At 45.7% G+C, this 14,487-nt stretch overlaps 1 protein-coding gene across 2 annotated transcripts in view; it reads left to right on the top strand.

Moving 5' to 3' along the window:
* METTL22 (methyltransferase like 22) overlaps positions 1-14,487 on the top strand; it is a 404,370-nt gene that overhangs the window by 228,947 nt on the left and 160,936 nt on the right. The window lies entirely within an intron of this gene.

The raw sequence follows: 14,487 nt of genomic DNA, 5'->3' as shown, positions 1-14,487 counted from the left end.
GATCCTCCATAAAGATTAGGTGGTGGTGGTGCGCCCACGACCTTTCCTTCTTCCGAAGGTGGTTTTGGCCTTTCACCTGAATGGACGTCAGAGAAAAGGATTTTACGGTGAGTACAAAAAATCCTATTTTTTCTTTGTCTGAATTTATCACTTCCTGTTTCTCCTCAGTAAACTTGCCACCATCATCCGAGCGGTGGTAAGTCAGCCAGAACAGCTTACTGAACAGCTTACTGACGAGGAACAGAAAGTGAGAAATTCAGACAAAGAAAACAAAGAAAAAAACATTTAGAAGGAAAATCAAAGAAAAAGGTAAGTGAACCAACAATGCACTAGCTTAAAGGAACCTATTTGAAAATAAAAAACAAACCTTTACAACCCCTTTAATGCTAAGTTTCCCAAGTCTATTTCTAATTCTGTCCTCTTTTAGCCATGAGGGTTGCTTCCTGTGATGTATCATGAGGACAAACACTGCAGTTTTGGTTACTGAAGCCCCCTGATTCCCTTGTGAAGACTAGGGAGAAGAATACATTCAATACCTTCACCATCTCTCCCCATCCTTTGTAACCAGATGTCCTTCCTCATTTTGTATGGTGCCAATATGGTCTGTCCTCCTTCTTTTTTTACTGTTTATATATTTAAAGATATTATCTTGGGATTTATTTTGCTCTCCTCCGCTATGTGTCTTTCGTGTTCTATCTTAGCCACCCTAAATGCACCCTTACCTATCTTGTTGCATTCTTTGTAAAGTCTGAATGCTGGTGATGATCCCTCAGCCTTGTATTTTTTAAGGCCTTTTCCTTTGCTTTTACTGTATATGCATTTTTACATTGGAGTTAAGCCATCCAGGACTTTTGTTCACTTTTAAATTTATTTCCCAATGGGATGCACTGTCTAATGCCCTTATTTAATATGCTCTTAAAGCATACCCATCTCTCCTCTGTGTCCTTTGTTCCTAAGATTTTATCCCAATTTATATCTTCTAGCAATGTTCATAGTTTAGGGAAGTTGGCTCTTTTGAAACTCAGTGTCTTTTTGTTCCCCTTGTGTTTCCTAATTGTGTGACTTTATACTGAAGCCAATTGATCTGTGATCACTGTTTCCTAAATTGCACCGTATTTCCACATCCGTGATCAGGTCTGTATTGTTGGTAAAGCGCTTTGGCACCACCGACTGGTGGTATATGTGCGCTTCACAAACAAATAGTAATAAATAAATAAAATAATCAGTAGACCTAGTAACGCCTTGTTTCTAGACGTTTAGGAACTGGCGAGCCTTGGACAAATGCGTGGTTCCCTCTGCCCAGTTTGTTTGGATAATCCCCCCATTATGATAATACTTCCCTACCTAATCCAAATTGTGATAAGAGGTCAGTCTCCCCTTCCTCCATCAGGTTGGGGGCCTATAGCATACTCCCAGTATTTTCCCCTTAGCTTAATCCCTTTGGAGCTCTACCCATAAAGATTCCACCTACTCCCTAGCTCCCTTAGTGATGTCATCTCTCACATTCACTTGTACATTATTCTTGATATATAGGCATAACCCTTCCCCTTTTTTACCCTCTCTATCCCTGCGCTAAAGGGAATACCCTTGAATGGTTGCCACAAAATCTAAATCCTCCTCGTTCAACAGTATCTCTAGTTTACAGTATCATTTGTTTTGTGAAATATTAAAGATGATGTTTTATGCTGATTAAGTAGATACCTAACATGTCACGCTTTAAAATTGCTTGTGAATATACCTTGAGACAACTGGATTAGTTTAGGATGGGGGGGGCCAGCTCGGGCTTTGGACACAGTCTTGAACCCAGATGGGGTGCCTGGAGCTGGAGACGGTCCTCCTATCGAATGTACTTCGAGAATACCCAGACCTATATACCTCTGTTCGCAATTGAGGACTACTGTAGTTAACCGTGTATTGTTATCATTTGATGTGCTGTACGTGGCGTTGTTTGACCGCTACAAATGCTCTTGTTTTATTTCTTGTTTTATCTCTTGTTACTTACTGCGACACTCAGCTTGTCTGAATAACTTTGAATGTACCTTGAAAAACTTCAATAAAAATCTATTGATGAAAAAAATTGCTTGTGAAATGGCGACAAACTACGGTACTTAAAAAAAAAAAAAAACTCCATAGACGATACTTTAAAAAAAAAATTAAGGTTATCTGTTTAAAGTTGGAGGAAGTCTAGCGCTAGAATTATTACTCTCGCTCTAATGTTTGCGTCAAACACCGTTTTCATATGCGTGCGCGACTTGCGTATGTGTTCACTTCTGCATACAAGCACAAAATGTTATTTATTTTAATTACTTTTTAATCCTATTACAAGGTTTAACGGGAGTCACTTTTGGGCATAGGGTGACTGAGAAAATATTGGATTACTTCAAATGGGACATTAATTACTTCAAATGGGACATTAATATTCACTAAAAATATCTCTCAAGAAATATGAAGATGTTATCCCCTGTGTGCTGTGAGGTCTATGCACAGGAAGTAACGCCTAATATGGGCAATCCAGGATATATGTAAAGACTGACTGAATAGGAGGTGCTGATGTCGTCAACTCCAGCCACCTGGCTGCCTGTTGTAATGTAAATTAATCCAGGCTAACTAAGGTTCTTTTCATTGTGGCTTACACCAATTAACCCTGCAATTGTGTGAAGGAGTTCTGTGTTGATATATCTATGATGTGTATTGTAGTTTAGGAGACGACCAGTCTAGGAAATTCAAAGGTCATGTCTCTGAGTCATTTTGGCTGCTAAGGGATGTATTGACACTCAGAAAAAAGTGTATTGGGGGCTCGTTATGTAACCATTGTGTGATGTTGTGGGTGGATCCGGGTCATTGTTCAGTATTCTCAAGTGTATAAAAAGAGACTGCATTCCTTCCAATAAAGTTCATATTCCTGTTTGACCTTCAACACGGAGCTTTGTCTCATATTTGGGGGATAATTATTCCTATGGGTTCGCCTGACTGTGTGTCTGTAGCTGCCTTGGTGTTCAGAAAGGGAATGTCCTAAACGGCTTTAACCACTCTCATACTTGGGGTGTCGTTACACTGGTGGCAAGCAGCGGGATGATTCCCACAGCCTAGAAGGACAGCTACAAGAGGATACAGGCCAATGGAAGCACAGTATGAACGGCTAAAGCTCTCTACCCTCAAGGACTTATTGGAGAACTGGGGCAGACCAGCCAACAACCGTAAGAAGAGGGACATTATCGCAGAACTAGTCAAAATGGTTCGAGCCAAAAGACCCAACATAACCGAAAAGTCCCAGCGTAACAGACAGGACACACGAAGAGGCAAGTTTTGATCGGCTGTTAACATAAGACTGGCACATTATGGTACCAACCCTACAGTGGAGATCATAGGCCACGTTATAGCGGCTGTGGATGCAAATTGGCTACAGCAAAGAGGTGCTGCAGCAGCAGAAGTCACAGCAACTGAAAGGAGAAAGGTACATTTTGCTGCTTTTTAAAATTTCATCGAAACAGAAGGGGAGATTGATGGATACCTTGCCGTTTTTGAACGGCAATGTGCCCTACACCGGGTGCCCACAGAGGAATGTCTGGGAAATTGTCCGGCTGGGCCAGTGAAGCGTTCAGGGCCATCCCAGACGAGGATATTATGAACTATGGACTGGTAAAAGAAGCACTGTTGGCCAGGTTTGCCGTCACGCCGGAGGCATATGGGAGGTGGTCAGCAAGCTGACTGGAGACTCATATACCGAGTGGGCATGTCGCCTACACTGCACAGCATATCACTGGGTCGCTGGATTCCAAGCAGTATCCGGGGAAGAGGTTCTGCAGGTGTTACTGCTGGAGCACTTCTTTGACAAGCTGTCCCTGGAAGTCAGAGAGTGGGTCCAGGACTGAAAACCTTTCACCTTGCCTGAAGCAGCTCGCCTGGCGGATGAATACACAGACGCCCGCAAACTGGATAACCCTGTGGTCAAGACAACAGCTCGGGTGGATTATCGATCAGTGGCACCCCCTCCAGCTGCTGCCCACCAACCACGGTCGTACCGCCCTACAGCACCACCTTCAGCGGCCACTTATTCTCAGCAGCCCAGGTTCAACTCCCAGAACTACTCACAACCCAGCAGGTGTTTCGGGTGTAAACAGCTAGGGCACAAAAAGACAGACTGTCCGTTGAATCCAGCCAGGCAGTCCCAGTTTTGGAGAAAGCCAGCAAGGGGGAACCCCTGCACATCCATGCCTGCGGCCCACTGCATTGAGGAGGAAGAACATTGGGGCATCCTGCACAAGGCTGATCCAGTACAAGCAGCTAATCGGGACAACAGGCAGACTGTCCGGGTCAATGGAAAGGTAGCCAATAGCCTATGTGATACTGGCGCCACCATGACCCTACTACAGAAGAGCCTCATCCCAGAGAGCCAACACATCGGAGACACTGTAGCCGTGAGTGTGGCGGGATTGGGGGCTTGGTTCGGGACACGTGAATGTGGGGGTGATGAAGGATTTACCAGCGGATGTACTACTGGGGAATGATTTGGCCCCACTCATTTCTGCTTACGCCCCGATGGGCCCCGCTGAACTACCTGTGCCCAGTGACTACCTGTACTCAGACAGGTTCTGCTGGAACCCCCGTTTGCTGAGACCCGGGTAAGACTATCTCCCCCCGACATGTACCTTAGATCAGGCACAATATCACAGTCTAAAATTGGAATGTGACAAGTTAGCCAGTAAGAAACCTGAGATGCAACAACACATATTATGAGATGTCCTATGGCTTGAACATTGAAATGTACAAATTGGCAGAAATTGTCAAAAGGTTAAATCGGATTTGCGCCCGGGTTTTGCCTTACCTCTCCCAAGAGCATCAGCAACAAGTCCTGGGAGCCATTGAGAGAGCAAAGCAAGTGACTGCTCCAGAACTGAATTCCATTATTACCAGCCCTTGTAATAGAAATAAGGATGACAGATCCTCTTTATGGAGAGATCTGGGGTCTCTCCAACTCTGTGATCAGGCAGCCTCACCATCAGATCATTTCTCAGGCAAGGGGCCAATAAAAAACTTGCCCTGAGCATTTTAATATTGGTGCAAGAGTGCTGCTTAAATCTAAGGCCTTGTACACACAGGGCAAACATGTACGATGAAAACGGTCCGCCGGACCGTTTTCAGCGTACATGTCTGCCCAGGGATTTCTGTATGATGGCTGTACTCACCATCATAAGAAATCCGCACGTACTCGATACGCGGCGACGTGCACGGCCCTGCCAGTTCAATGCTTCCACGCATGCGTCAAAGTCAATCGACGCATGCGAGGGATGGCGGCCGCTCGGACATGTACGGTAGGTCTGTACAGACGACCGAACATGTCCGACGGACAGGATTCCAGCAGGCTGTTTCTAAACAAGTTTGGAAATATTTGCCCACTGGAAAAAGGCCCGGCGGGCAAATGTACGCTGGAATCCTATCCGCTCGGCTGTACAGACGACCGAACTTGTCTGCTGAAACTGGTCCGCGGACCTGTTTCAGCACACATGTTCGGTCGTCTGTACGGGGCCTAAGAAGGAAGTACAGTACTCCACAAATGCTTGTCCTGAAAATGTTAATGTTTAATGTTTTAACGCTTAGTATTGCTTAGACGATAGATAAAGGGCGGTACACCATAAAAAAATTATCCTAAAAATATTAAAAGCCAGCAGCTACAAATACTGCAGCTGCTGACTTTTAATAAATGAACACTTACCTGTCCTGGAGTCCAGCGACGTCGGCAGCAAAAGACGAGCAATCACTCGTCTCTCTGCTGCCCCCACCACAATCCTCGGTGAGGGAATTAGGAAGTGAAGCGTTGCAGCTTCACTGCCCAAATCCCTACTGCACATGCGCGAGACGCGCTGCGCCGTCCTCACTGGTCCCTGCTGTGTTCTGGGAGCCGTGTGTTTCCCAGAACACAATGGGGGGGGGGGGGAGTGACACACTACCCGCAGGTCCCCGCAGAGTGTTCCCGGAAGTGGGTGCAAATATCTTAGACAGGTATCTGCACCCCCCCCCCTGAATGGTGCCAAATGTGACACCGGAGGGGGGAGGGTTCCGATAAGCGGAAGTTCCACTTTAGGGTGGAGCTCCACTTTAATGCTAGTGCATGAAAAAAAAAAAAAACTAATTTGGTGTGCATCAAGCGTAAGGTGATAATACGGATGCACCGGTATTAGATGTGCCACCGCCCCGATAATGTAGAATTGAACTAAGGACTAGTGAGTTGGGCTTTGAAGGCACACGATTCAAAAATTGTAGAAAACTAGAAAAATGTATTATAGATATAGAAATATCATAGAAACCGTTATAAATAAAAAATCACAAAGTCTAGTTCAATTGACAACTGGTTTACCACACACGGTTCACATACATTGTATAGTTCTAACATAAAAAGCTTAAGATAAAAAGCATAATTATAAAAAACTTTATATCACAAGTGACCAGATGGTTGTCCAGAGGACTAGGAGGATTTGCTCGACATGTTGCGCGCTTATGGAATTAGCGCTTCCTCAGGAGCATAGATATTTCAGTACTGGCGCTACTCTGTTACCAGGGACACACTCAGCTATACACTGTACTGCAACACTAAGGACTTTAACGCCCTCACCTATTATCCTTTCCATACCCATGGACTAAGGTCAGTTAGGTAGGCGATTATTTAGACAGATTTACCCATCTGTTTTTCTATGTCCGATTTAATACACTGTATGCACTAGCTGGGTGTGTGAACATATACCTGGATCAGATTCATTGTTCGTTGCTTACCAGCAATCAACTGCCATACCACCGCATGCAATTTAGTTCTGCTTTTTCTTTATGATTATACTCTCCTATCTGGTTGAAACAAATTTCCTTGTGAATTACAATCAGTGATAGGCCAATAAAAGACCGTTCGTTGATTACCACCAACGCGGGATACCCCTTAATGAAATATCTATGCTCCTGAGGAAGCGCTAATTCCATAAGCGCGCAACATGTCAAGCAAATCCTCCTAGTCCTCTGGACAACCATCTGGTCACTTGTGATATAACGTTTTTTATAATTATGCTTTTTATCTTAAGCTTTTTATGTTAGAACTATACAATGTATGTGAACCGTGTGTGGTAAACCAGTTGTCAATTGAACTTCACTTTGTGATTTTTTATTTATAACGGTTTCTATGATATTTCTATATCTATAATACATTTTTCTAGTTTTCTACAATTTTTGTATCGTGTGCCTTCAAAGCCCAACTCACTAGTCCTTAGTTCAATTCTTAATGCTAGTGCAGAGTACTGCTTGGACCTTAGAAGAAGAGGGTATACCCAAAATCTTGTCCTGAAAATTATAATGTTAGCGCAGAGTACTATTGAGATCATTAGAAGAAGGGGATACCCCTAAAGGCTTGTCCAGAAAATGTTAATGTTAGTGCAGAGTACTGCTTGGACCTTGCATAACGGGGTTACACCATGAAAGCTTGTCCTGAAAATTTCAGTGTTGGTGCAGTACTCAATTGTTTTTGATTTGTTCATGCTAACTAAAATATAACTAAAAACAACTGCATAATTATAGCTAAGGCTGGGTTCACACTGGTACGACACGACAGTCGTACTACTTTGGATATGACTTTGCCCTGTGACTTGAAGTCAGAAACGCGTCCGACATCAATGAACAGGGATCCGACAATGCCAGGCACTATTTGGTATGAATCTTAAGGGAGAACACCACGCCAAAATCCATACCAGACCCTTATCCGAGCACGCAGCCCGGCCGGTCAGGAAAGGGGTGGTGATGTCATAAGGGGGCGGGGTCACATGATGACATAACCCGGTGATCACGCTCCATGGCAATATAAGTCGTTGCAGAGGACAGTGAGAGAAGAACCGGAGAGCACGGAGAAGAGGCCGGAGAGCGTGGGGAAGTCGGAAGAGACCCCCGGAGCTGCCTTATTACTTTAAAAACCTATGTAGTGCATTTTATTTTTGACACTTTTTCTTCCAGGTAAATGGGTAGGGGTATGATGTACCCCATACTCATTCACATAGGGTATGGGGCCGGGATCTGGGGGCCCCCTTATTAAAAGGGGCTCCCAGATTCCGATAAGTCCCCACCTGCAGACCCCAACAAACAGTCAGGGTTGTCTGGAAGAGGCCTTTGTCATCATCAACACGGGGACAAGGTGCTTTGGGGTGGGGGCGCAGGGCCCTCCCTGCCCCAAAGCACCCACCCCACATGATGAGGGCATGTGTCCTGGTACAGTTCAGGGGGGCTCGCTCGTCCCCCACCCCTTTCCTGACCGGCTGGGCTGCATGCTCGGATAAGGGTCTGGTATGGATTTTGGGGGGCCCCATGCCCTTTTTTCGGCATAGGGGGTTCCTCCTAAAATCCATACCAGACCAAAGGGCCTGGTATGCTCTTGGAGGGGGAACCCATGGCGTTTTTTATTTTAATTTTGTGTGGAGTTCCCCCTCAAGATCATCAGAGCACGTCGAATGCCACAGTCGGATCATGCAAGACGGTGATCTGACTTTGTTCTGACTTCAGTGATATTCAATGGGCTGACAGAGGCTCAAAGTCAGAACAAAGTAGTGCAGGGAGCATTTTCAAAGTCAGACCGACATGTGTCGGACCAGTTAAGACGGCTTCCATAGGAAAACATTGATTTTCACATGTCATGCGACATGAGCTCCCAATGTTGGAGTGTTTGTCCCACTAGTGTGAACCGGGCCTAAATGCTCTACTTTCATATAACATTTGCCAGACTACACCTTTACAATAGAATCATTTGATTCTCCAATACGTCTAAAACTTTGAATAACACAAAAGTCATTTGAACATGAACATCTTGCTCCCGTTAAATGTAACCACTAACAGATGCGCAATGTCACAGATCAGCTGCAGAGCTGATCTGTGTCTTACCTTTATTGATGTAGGTAGGCTGGCACCTGTTGTTCCACAAGCTTGTGTTCAGCTCTGGCTGCACTCAGCAGCTATGGGTGTTACTGGCTTCACGTGTTGCTTAATATATCCTTCCTTCCTGCTACTTCCTGTCCACCCCCCCATGTGCCTCGCTATTTAAATTCCACTCAGGCCAGTTTCTGGTTGCTTGAGCAACACTCGTTTCTGAGCACCCTTCCTGTAACCTGTTCAACCTGACTTCTCGTGAACTGATCTCTTGTGTACCGATTCAGCTAGTTCTCCTGATTTACGTTGTCTGCTGCTGGCCTTGGCTCGCCATCCGGCTCTACTTTTACTTCATCCATCCATCCATGTCTGACTGGGTCTTCTGGTACTCTCCTCACGAGCAGGGTGAACCTGGGGGTTGTGACCTGGGGTCAGGACGCAGCTAAGCCCAAACCCTCGTGAGGGGGTCCCTGGCAGAATACCGGCTGGCCCTTAGATTTCATGCCCTGGAGGATCTCGTGTCACCTGCTCGCCTGTGGGCTCACATCAGTACCATGGTGACAGTTTGCTCAAGCCATGAGCTCCTCGGAGAATCGGCCACTGACTGAGGACCAAATGCAGCATCTAGTTCAGGGACTTAACTCCCAGCAAGCAAATCAAGAGCACAGGATCTTGCCTCCCGCCTGGATCGCTTGAAAGTCGCTGCAACTTCACCTCTTTCGGCTCCTGCTTCTGCCTCATCTGCTCTCGTGTTACCTGCCTCACCTGGCAATCCCTGCTTTCATCTGCCTCCCCACTTTGGAAACAACACTAATCCATCATCTCCAACCTTCAGGCCTTTTTGGATGCTTTCCGGAAAACTTTTGATGAGTGTTTTCTGCTGCTGGGGCCCTCCTTTGTCTTCTCATCAGCAAGGAATGACAGTTGGTCAATATGCAGTTCAATTCCGTATGCTGGCCGCTGAACTCAAATGAAATAATGAGGCTCTTACCGCTACCTTCTGGCAAGGCCTATCTGAGCGTGTAAAGGATGAACTCGCTGGACGCACTATTCCTCCCACATTGGATGATTTAATTGCATTAAGCATTCAAATATACATTATTTTTCAGGAGTGGGCCCTGGAGAGATCCAGATCCAGTCATCCTCCTGCTGGCTGTCCAGCACAGGCACTCCAAAGACTTGTGGAACCCTCTCTGTCTTCAACCTCTCAAACGATGAAAGAACCTATGCACCTTGGGCGAACTGCAAACTGAACCCGCTGCATGGGTTTGGGCTTGTGCCTTTTATTGTAATGATAAAGGACATCTTTTGAACTCCTGTCCAGTTCGTCCGGGAAACTCCAGGGTCCAGGCCACTCGGAGAGAGGTGATCTAGACAGGTCCTTTAATTCTGGCAGCTTCTCTCGTTTCACCCTACCCATGTCTATCCGCTGGGCTCAAAATGCCTATCAACTCTCTGCATACGTAGGCTCTGGAGCAGCCAGGAATTGAATTGAACAATTTTTGGCTTCCGAGTTGGGCATTTTCTTTGTTGCCCTGGCTATACCCTTCTCCGTGACTGCAGTAGATGGCTACTTCTTGCCAATGAGCCTCATCTGGTTTAAAACCCCTCCTATTGTGTTACGCATTTGGGGTTTTGCATGGTGAGGAAATCTTTCCTAATTCTGCCTTAATTCTCCAGTCCCATCATTCTGGGTCTTCAATGGTTGCAGAAATACTCCCAGCATCTTGATTGGAACTCTGGACACGTATTGGTTTGGGTCTTCAGTGTCAGCAATGATGCGTTTCCAAGGTACTACCACCTCCTTCCATTCCTCTGACTGAAACCTCCACAACTCCCATGTTGCCTTCCCAATATCCGTTCCTCCGAGATGTGTTCTGCAAAAAGTCTGCTAATCACCTGCCTCCTCACAGAGACTATGACTGCTCCATTGATCTGTTGCCAGGGACCTCTCCTCCCTGAGGCCGAGTCTACCCTCTATCTATCCCAGAGACACAAGCCATGTCTGAATGCATTCAGGAAAACCTGCAAGAGGGTTTTATCAGGAAATCCAACTCACCTGCCTGAGCCAGGTTTTTCTTTGTAGGGAAAAAAGATGGTTCACGCCATCCATGCATCGACTGCAGGGGCCTTAACGCCAAAACCGTGAAGAACCGATACCCTCTTCCTTTAGTTTCGAAACTTTTTGACAGACTGCAAGGTTCTCATGTTTTTACTAAATTGGATCTTAGAGGGGCTTACAATTTAATAAGAATCTGGGAAGGAGACGAGTGGAAGACCACCTTTAACACCAGAGACTGACATTATGAATATCTTGTGATGCCCTTTGGCTTATGCAATGCCCCAACTGTTTTCCAAAATTTGGTTAATGAGATCTTCCGCGACCTTCTGTGTGTCTGTGTTATTGTATATCTGGATGATACTCTTATTTTCTCACCAGACTTACTCACCCATCGTCTTCATGTGAAAGCTGTGCTACAGCGTCTACAGGACAATTGTCTATATGCTAAATTGGAGAAGTGCCTATTTAAACAAACACAAGTTCCATTTCTGGGCTACAGAATCTCATCACAGGGCCTCCTCATGGGCCCAGCCAAACTTTGTGCCATCTCTGAGTGGCCCCAGCCCTCTGGTCTTAAAGCCACCCAACGTTTTTTTGGGTTTCACCAATTACTATCTCCAATTCATTCGTAACTACTCCTCCTTGGTGGCCCCTATTACATCTCTCACCCACAAGGGTGTCAATACCCAGCTCTGGTCAGCTGAAGCCATTGATGCTTTCCACTAACTCAAGGCAGCCTTCCTCTCCGCCCCAATTCTCCTACGTCCGTACATTACGAAACCCTTTTCTTTGGAAGTTGATGCCTCCTCAGTAGTCAGTGCCGTCATACTACAAGCTCAGAAGGGCAATTCTCAGCCTTGCGGATTCTTTTCCAAGAAGTTTTCTGATGTGGAAAATAACTATGCCTATAGGGACCGTGAGCTACTGGCTATTAAACACTTGACAACCGGCCTATTTTGGCACTTCTCTCCTTCATGTAAAAATCTATTTTTTTTCCTAGAAAATTAATCATAACCCCCAAACATTATATATATTTTTTTTAGCAGACACCATAGGCAATAAAATGGCTGTCATTGCAACTTTTTTTCTCGCACTGTATTTGCACAATAATTTTTCAAACACCTTTTTTTAGGAAAAAAACGGTGTCGTGAATTAAAAAATAACAAAACAGTAAAGTTAGCCCAATTTTTTTTATATAATGTGAAAGATGATGTTACGCCGAGTAAATAGATACCTAACATGTCACACTTTAAAATTTGGCACACTCATGGAATGGCGCCAAACTTCGGTACTTAAAAATCTCCATAGGCGGCGTTTTAATTTTTTTTACTGGTTACTATTTTCGAGGTACAGAGGTGTTCTAGTGCTAGAATTGTTGCACATGCTCTAACGCACGCGACGATACCTCATATGTGGGGTTTGAACAGCGTTTACATACGTGGGCGAGATTTGCATGCGCGTTCGCTTCTGCGCGAAAGCTACCGGAGATAGGGGCGCATTAAAAAAAAATGTTTTTCATTTTATTTTTATTTTACTTCATTTTTTATTTTTACTGGTGACCCTCTCTTCGTAAGGATGTCAAAGAGTACGTTCAAGCTTGTACGGTTTGTGTACTATCCAAGTCTTCCACGTCCGCCCCACCTGGGTTGCTTCTGCCCTTACCAGTTCCTGATTTTATCTCAGATCCGCCCCCTTCAACAGGTTCTACAGTCATCTGGGTAGTGGTAGATCGGTTCTCCAAAATGTGTCACTTGATCCCTCTCCCAGGCCTACCTTCTGCTGCCAGTCTTGCCACAACTTTCATTAAGGAGATCTTTTATCTTCATGGGATGCATTCACATATCGTCTCTGACAGAGGAGTTCAATATACTGCTCGGATTTGGAGAGCCTTGGCCAAATCCTTTGGGATTAAATTAGATTTTTCTTCTGCCTTCAATCCCCAGTTCAATGGGCAAACGAATTGTGTCAATCAAAATGTAGAACGTTTTCTCCATGCCTTCATCTCAGCCCACCAAGGTGACTGGGTGGACCATTTGCCCTGGGCAGAGTTTGCCTTAAACCAACACTCCAATGGCAATTCTGGAAAATCTCCCTTCTTCACTGTTTATGGGCAGCGTCCATCTGTTCCCTTCCCTGTTCCCATTTCTCCCCTCATACCAGCAGCAGCTGAAACCCAAGGACCTTCGACTCAATCTGGGCGGAAGTCACTAAGAATCTTCATCTGGCTGCTTCCAGGCATAAAACGGCAGCAGATCATCATCGCCGTCCGGCTCCTAAGTTCCTACTTGGCGATAGAGTCTGGCTCTCTACCAAGCACATTTCATCTGCCTCAGGGTGCCCTCAATGAAATTTGCCCCTTGCTTCATTGGTCTCTTTCCCATTCTCCGTCAGATCAATCCAGTTGCTTTCAAGCTCCGTCTGCCCTCTCATCTCAGGATCCCCAATGCCTTCCATGTCTCCCTGCCCAGGCCACAGGTCCTCAATCGCTTCTCTTGCACCGCTCCCGTAGCTGATACCACAGATCAGTATGATGACTCTACTGCCGAGGAAAGCTACTCTATCTGATTGATTGGAAGGGCTATGGCCCGGAGGAGAGGTCTTGGGTTCCTGCTGAAGATGTCTCAACCCTACGCTTGGTGACCAGATTTCATCGAAAATGTCCCTCCAAGCAAGCCCCCAGATGTGTAGGGGGACCTTGTAAGCGGGAGGGGGGGGTTTACTGTCACAGATCGGCTGCGGAGCTCATCTGTGTCTTACCTTTACTGCTGTAGGTCGTCTGGCACCTGTTCCACAAGCTTGTGTTCAGCTCTGGCTGCACTCAGCAGCTATGGGTGTCGCCGTCTTCACCTGTTGCTTAATATATCCTTCCTTCCTGCTACTTCCTGTCCAGCCCCCCATGTGCCTCACTATTTAAATTCTCACACAGACCAGTTTCTGGTTGCTCTGCAACACTTGTTTCTGAGCATCCTTCCTGTAACCTGTTTAACCTGACTTCTCGTGAACTGATCTCTTGTGTACCGATTTGGCTAGTTCTCCTGATTGCGTTTGTCTGCTGCCCACCCGGGCCTTGGCTCACCATTCAGCTCTCCATTTGCTTTATCTATGTCTGACTTGGTCTTCTGGTACTCTCCTCGCGAGCAGGGTGAAGATGGGGGCCATGTCCTGGGGTCGGCATGCAGCTAAGCCCAAACTCTCGTGAGGGGGTCCCTGGCAGAATACCGGCTGGCCCTTAGATTCCATGCCCTTGGGAATCCCATGTCACCTGCTCGCCTGTGGGCTCACATCAGTACCATTGTGACATGCAAACTGCGTAAATGAAGAACAATATTTGTTTTAACAGTACACACACTGTACTGCATTTTTGAGCTATTGCAATAAAAATCACTAACAAAACCAAATCGCTCTGGTGCTAAATGTTATAGAAATAAAAAAAATAAGAGCAAAGATTTCAGCTCCTCCTAGAATGACACTTAACATTTATGCTTCTTATGTGACCTTTTCTATTTACTGCTGATCTGGTTTGCTCAGTTTCATTTGAT

This window comes from Rana temporaria, chromosome 6 (genome assembly GCF_905171775.1).
Source record: "Rana temporaria chromosome 6, aRanTem1.1, whole genome shotgun sequence".
Taxonomy (NCBI): Eukaryota; Metazoa; Chordata; class Amphibia; order Anura; family Ranidae; genus Rana; species Rana temporaria.
The sequence above is the reverse complement of the archived record's forward strand: the minus strand, read 5'-3'. Positions and strand labels throughout refer to the sequence as shown.